This window comes from Sinocyclocheilus anshuiensis, unplaced genomic scaffold (assembly GCF_001515605.1).
Source record: "Sinocyclocheilus anshuiensis isolate Anshui unplaced genomic scaffold, SAMN03320099.WGS_v1.1 scaffold2041, whole genome shotgun sequence".
Lineage (NCBI taxonomy): Eukaryota > Metazoa > Chordata > Actinopteri > Cypriniformes > Cyprinidae > Sinocyclocheilus > Sinocyclocheilus anshuiensis.
The window spans coordinates 65,225-72,154 of NW_015541069.1; the positions used below are offsets into that span (position 1 = coordinate 65,225).

General features: G+C 36.0%; 1 protein-coding gene across 7 annotated transcripts in view; it reads right to left on the reverse strand.

Annotated features, from left to right (window-relative positions):
• Positions 1-1,430, reverse strand: part of LOC107690665 (hamartin-like) — a 16,608-nt gene extending 15,178 nt beyond the window's left edge. For 3 of the 7 annotated variants that reach the window (XM_016489051.1, XM_016489053.1, XM_016489047.1), the window contains exon 1: positions 1,154-1,430. The gene's annotated coding sequence lies outside the window, so the exon portion shown is untranslated. The remainder of the gene's footprint in view (positions 1-1,153) is intronic. The other 4 variants (XM_016489052.1, XM_016489049.1, XM_016489050.1 and 1 more) reach the window with 3 other exon arrangements.
• Positions 1,431-6,930: the final 5,500 nt, after the last annotated feature.

The following is a 6,930-nucleotide window of genomic DNA, read 5'->3' on the forward strand; positions in this document are numbered from 1 at the left end:
CACCAACACGTTTAAAACCCCCCCCCCCCCCCCAGAACAATAATGTGACTGAAGCCAACTTGCTACTGAAAAACATTGGCTGTGGCTTTAAATCTAGCAAGGTGCCTAGTGCCTACATAGACAGCATTTTGGACAGGTGTGCTTAAGAGTCTGCTGCTGAAAGCTTGGAACTACAACTAAAATACTGCACCAACAAAAAGTACCAAAGTGTACAAATATTCATACCTCGGTTTTATATGTAATGTGGAAATACCATGTTTTAGGACAAGAGTAACATCAATTTCATTTTTTTTACCCATGCTATAGCAATTTCATGTTTTTTGACTGGTACCATGGATTTGGACCATGGATGTACCATGCCAATACCATGTTTTCTGACATTTACTATGCTATTGTCATGACCTTTTTAGCACATTTACCACAATTATACCATGTTTTTTTTTGTACATGCATGCACACAATCACACTCATATATTTATGGGGTTCAGTATGATTTTTCATTTTAATTTTTTATTTGCCATGGCAATACCAAGGTTTCTGTCTGGGCATATACCATGGTATTCTTTTAAGCACTACATAAATACCACGGTACATGAACATGGTATTCATTCAGCACCATGGTATAACCATCTGATACCATCACTATATACCAAAACAGTACACTTTTGCAAGGGTGTAATCTCAGCAAGGCACTCGTCTATGATGCCTAAAATATGGTGTCTAGGTAGTCAGCCCAGTAGGTATTAAGACGCAGACATTATGAAAATCAAATGTAACGTTAGACTGTCATGCTGGATTCAGACTCTCTAGCGAAGAAAGTTGAACTGCGAGCGTTCATAAAGACTGAAGGCAAATTAAAAGCAGCTGGACCCTTGACTTCACGAATACTTGAACCTAATATTAATCTAAAGACCTTTAACTGTTTTCCTCAGTCTAATAGTAAGTGTTAAATTCAATCAATAAAGCAAAGCAGTTCTTGTAAACGCCATGTATTACGTGACAGCAGCGCATTCATCACTGCTGACAAGAGAGCTTTAACTCTGCCTCATGTCAATGACACCCTTTGCCATCTGTTTTTACTAAAACCTGACTTACTCTATGACAAATGTGGCATATTAAACACGCACCAGGCGCCTCAAAAACAATGTATTACCGTACAGAGACTGCGAACTTCAAACAGTCGCCATCTTGAACACCTCACGTCCTTTCACCCTGCTGAGCTGTTTGCGCAGATGAAAAATTTCATATACGTAACGATCCCAGCGAAAGTGCAATCCGGAGCTGAGGGGTTATGGGTTGATGTTTAATTATAGAAAGCATACTGACCGACTCTTCTGTCTCGCTGTCACAAGATTACGGCATGAGTGACAGAAAGGTCTGAAGTGCTGCACTATTGGCTGTGCTGTGCAATGAGAGCTAGCTAAGCATGCAGCGGCTTCAGCGAGACAGAAGCTCAGCGCATGCGCGGAGCTTTAACGGACAAACAGGTTTATTTACAAGTAGCAAACACACTGTTTAAAATGTATATGCCTATAACTAAAAATATAATTCTACAACTTATTTCAACATACACTGACAGTGCACATGGCAAAAATGTACACCCTGATGATAATGGAATAATAAAGGAAGTATCCTCATCACAAACCACGTTCACGTTATGCACATTTGTGTGCTCATAAACCATATAAACCTGCGCGAGCACACACACACACACACACACACACACACAGTCTGGTTCACTATGAAACAACACTTAATTTACTTTATTTTTTACACTATTTCTACAAATGTCAACATCCCTAAAAGAATTACCCCTCACAGAAAACTTTGTGCATTTTTACAATCTGAAAAAAAAAACAAAAAAAAAAACTCATTCTGTATGATTTATAAGCTTCTGTACACAAGTCCCCATGAGTTGGTGTGTATTCAGGTTTAAGTCAACACCAATATAGAAAACATGTACACACATCAATTACACACACGCGTGCGTGCGCACACACACACACACACACACACACACACAAATACACAGAGGGACAATCAAACACAAGCAGGAGTCTCTGCTGATTGAATAAACAGAGATAAAACAGAAACAGTTAGATGGTAAATGTCATATCCATAGGCATAATGGTTTTTATACTGTACAAACTGTATTTTCGCAAGCGCACACACACACACACACACACTGTATTAAATAAAACAAAAAAACAACAATAATAACAATAATACTAGTAATAATAATAATGTTGAATTGGTATCATCATTATTACTAACAACAACAATAATTTAAAATTATTATTTATTACTATTGTTATTGTTGTTGTAAATTATTATTATTATATAACATTATTATATAATAATCATTATAAATACCAAAGCAAAAAGTGCAAAATATTCAAGTGCCAAATTAATTAAAGTTACTGATGTGACCAACTAAGGATATAACAGAGAAAGGAACACATCTATAACTGCTTTAGTAAATTAAATGTACTAAATATACTAAATTACGTTTTCAAAATATCTCTTTCATTAACTAAGTACAAACAAACCAGTCTGTATTTCACTGAGTTCTTCAGTTAATGCTGTTTAATTATAGCCTGTTAAGAGGTATTAGTTAATGTTGTGAGGTTGCTAATGTATATCTGATTTATTAATTGTTCAAGGGAGAATATCAGAGAGCTATTAGCAAAACTTCCCAGAAAGGACAGCAACCAGATAAGACCCTTACAACATTTACAATGAGCACTGGGGACCTGATCCTGAGCAGAAGACCAATCAGAAAAAAAGTGGACATTGAGACTGTCCAGGTGCAAACCCAGATAACACTCCAGCTTCATGCTGATATGCCTGATATACTGACATGGTATGAAAATGATGTGAGTGCTGTGAAGCCAGCAGTTATCTCTACAGTGAGCTAAATTTAATCCATCTCTGCTGCTCTTTGTTTTTGATCCCACTTATTCAGCATGCCCACTCACACTTCTAGATCCCCTGGCACAATGTAGTAGTGGTCTGGCAAGCCCCTCACCACTTCAGACAAGTATGATTGAACCCTTACAGCAATTACCTTCATAGCATCAGCACTTGAAAATTTAGTGTGCATACCATAAATGATCTTGTTTTAAACTCTTAACTTAATTTAATGTACTTTATCAAGAAAAAATCCTCAGTAATATGAGTATAAGTATTGTTCTCTTTTGTTGTTCTTGTTAAAAAAGATTATTAAAAATTAAATTACATTAAATTGAATTAGCAAAGATGAATTCAACAAAAGTGATAGTAAAGACATTTATAATATAATAATAATAAATAAATAAATAATAAAAATAAACTTTATTTTAGTGCCTTTAAAAGAGGTTCTCAAAGTGATTTATAATATTTCTACTTCAAATAAATGCTGTTCTTTTGAACTTTCTTTTTATCAAAGAAACCTGACAAAATGTATCATGGTTTTCACAAAAATATTAAGCCGCACAGCTGTTTTCAAAACTGCTATAAAAAGACTGTTACCTGAGCACCAAATCAGCATGAATGAAGGATCATGTGACACGAAGACTGGAGTAATGGAAGACTGCCATCACTGGAATAAATCACATATTAAAATAAATTAAAATATAAAACAATTTGAAGTTGTAATAGTATTTCACAATATTACAATTTTTTATGTAATTTTGTGTACTTTAATGTGCATACCATAAGTGATCTTGATTAAATAATGCTTTATCAAGGAAAAAAAAACTCCTATTCAGCATGACTTGTTTTGTTTTGTTGTAATTGTTACAAAAGATGACAATTGAAAATTAAATTAATTCAATCAAATTTTAAAAATTAAACATTTATAGATAAAATATTATGTTACTTTCATAAAGCTGAAAACTCAACTATGAACTAAATATGCATTCCTGAGACTTCAGATAGCATTACAAATTTCTCAGATGGTTGCCTTGCATTCTCAAGAAAGGCCTGAAGGTCTACTATTACACCATTAGGTGGAGCTATTTTCCTGCCACACGGTTTTGCACGCCTCCTACTCTTCCAGTACACAACACCACAATGATTTTAATGCATCTAGCATAAATCAAACATTAGCATGTAGGTGAAAATATTGTATGAATATAGTAAATAATATTTTGGATCTTGATTAGGAGAGCAGATTTTCTTTATCCCAGCTTCTCAATAATCTTGCTTCTGCAAATTTCCTGCAAGCCTTCTCTGGATTAAAATATAGCTTAAACCAAACCATTATCCTTTGTGTTGCAAATGGCTCTGCCCTAAAGCTCTGCTAAATTCTGAGTGGAAGAGAAAACCACAAGGTTTTAAATGTTGCATGCAGATGCTATGTGTTTCACACCCCGCACGACGCATACACTTCACGGTTTAATTCCAAATAACCTCCTTTAGATTTATCAAAATGTGTGTGTCAGAAGAGATAAAAACATTCAGCTGAATCCTATTTCCCTCTACGCTAATAGCACCATTACAAGGCTGTGTCTGTTTTTGTTGTACTGGATAATTATGTGCAAAAGCCTCTTCATTAGGCACCGTTCAGAATAATTAAACAGACATTTTGGATAGGTCTTTTTTACATGTGGTATAGAATGATTTCAATTATGCATGCAAAGAACCACGTGTTTCAAAAAAGTTGATCAAGCATACAGCCAGTATGGCTGGAACATTACTGGTTTCAACAACATTACATTTCCAGGAGTCTCACTTCAACCCAAAAGGAATTTGCAATTTAAAAAATCTAAATATGCTCAAATATTAAATCATGTAGGAAAGCTGCAGAGTGATTTGCTTATATTTCCAATTCATGGGTGTACATGCATTGTATAGCTTGCATTCGAATTTGTGTAGAAGATACATATCAGGGTTCCACCCAAGTGAAATCACGCTAAACAAGCAGTGCAGCGTGTATTATATAGTGCACCACCACTGCATGATCCAAACTGACACGTTGGGAGCTGAGAGCCAGTTTGAGACTAACTCTACTGGTATCATTTATTGAGAGCCTGAAAAATCTCAGTAGCAGTTCGGCTGCCATCTCCTCTCATCCACATTCCCTTGTCTCGCAGAGATCCACACTTCAGTGCTCTGTGTATTGCTGTCTAATGATTCCCGTTATTTTAATAGAGTCCACAGATCACATAACTTCATTGTGCGGTGAAACTAGTCTAAGGTAACAGATAATAAAAAAAGAGTAGGCTTGTCCTGAAAAGAGGGTGATGGTTATTTGATCTGTGTATTTCTCCTGTCCTGCTGTTGTTCACTCAAGTGATGTCATGTTTTAATCCCCCTCTGCATGTGTTTGTGGGTGCGAGACTAATATGCAAAGCGCAGTATGCATGCTATATGTGCATGTGACGAAGCTGGCATATATATACTTTTAGAGCATACAATCAATGACTCATTGTAAATCCTATTCATTGGATTGTGAACTATTTTAGTCACTGTTTACACTGAAAAAAATTGGCATAGGATTTTCCATTTTGAACAATTTTAACCCAGCAATTGCTATTAAATTTGACAAATAATTACAAAGAAACAGCAAGTAACATTGAATAATAGTATTTGAGTATTTTCTTGCAAAACATGCTCCAATAATTTTTGTTTTATTTACTACAGTACTTCAAAAAAATAATATTTTACAGTGTACTGAGTCATATCTCAAGGAAATGATTGGGTTTAAGACAACATCAATGCAACTGCCAACAGCAAACTTGATAAATAATAACCTACAGGTACAAGGCTTGCACTTGCTGTACCCAAACAAGATTTTTAAAATCGAAATTCCATCCACGTCTGACTTAAGTTGTAGTTTTTTTTATCCCTGATAATGAGTGATGTCCTCCCAGGCACCAGTAATGATGTAATCTAAATGCAACATCAAAATGAGGCATTTCTTTTCCTCCACACTAGAATACATATATAATTTCTCTGTTTGATGTCATTTTTCTTACAGACTTTTTTTATAAGAAGTCTTCATATGCTCGATTTGTCTTATAAAACGCAGTGTTCAAGTTACTGTGTCTGGAAAAACAACACTTGCAACTGAAGCCGGAGATGCTTGTTTCCTTGGTAACGGGGGTCTCGTTGAATTTCTCCATTGCACTCGAACACGCCTGCTCTGTATCTATCTACGTGTGATAGATGGAGACAAGCTCACTGTTTTAAATGAAGGGAAAACAAGTATATCGACAGTTTGGCATGTAAACGATGATAATGAATGTATAAGAATGACATGGATTTATCAGTTTGTCATAAACGGATTTTTCACAAAGACACAAGCAGGGCTACATTAACCTGCAATGTGTCATATAAAAAGGAAACCAAGATACACATCTAAATGTAACCAACAGGTTAATGTGAAAGCATAAATGGCACGATTCTATAATAGCCTAAACCGGTTTGTCTGGTTGCGTCCGTGTGAGAAAATTCTGGACAAGTGATGAACTAAACAAATAGGCCCTACACGAAATTAAGAAATTATAATTTTTTAAATCTAGTTTTTAATCTGCCAATTGTATAACAATTCACACGAAACTAATACGTACATCTTACTGGTCTCTTGTGACTTACACATCAACGTTAGAAAATCCGTCCAATTTTTTCAATCACACGGTACTGTGATGACCTGAGATTTTCCACGCATTAACGCAAATGTTTTGAAGTCTATTCGACCGTGACAGCTCCGTGATATCAGGCGTAATCTGCGAGTGCGCGAGCACAGTTCTCAGCACCAAGGACAGCGTCTCTCACAGAGCATCAGGTCACCCTTGACAAAACCTTGACTACGATTCAATCACGGCAAGAGCGGGAGAAGTGAACGCAGATGACTACAGCATTACTGCAATACTGATTTTTCCACCTTCTCCCGAGAGAGAGAGAGAGAGAGAGAGAGAGAGAGAGAGAGAGAGAGCGCGAGAGAGA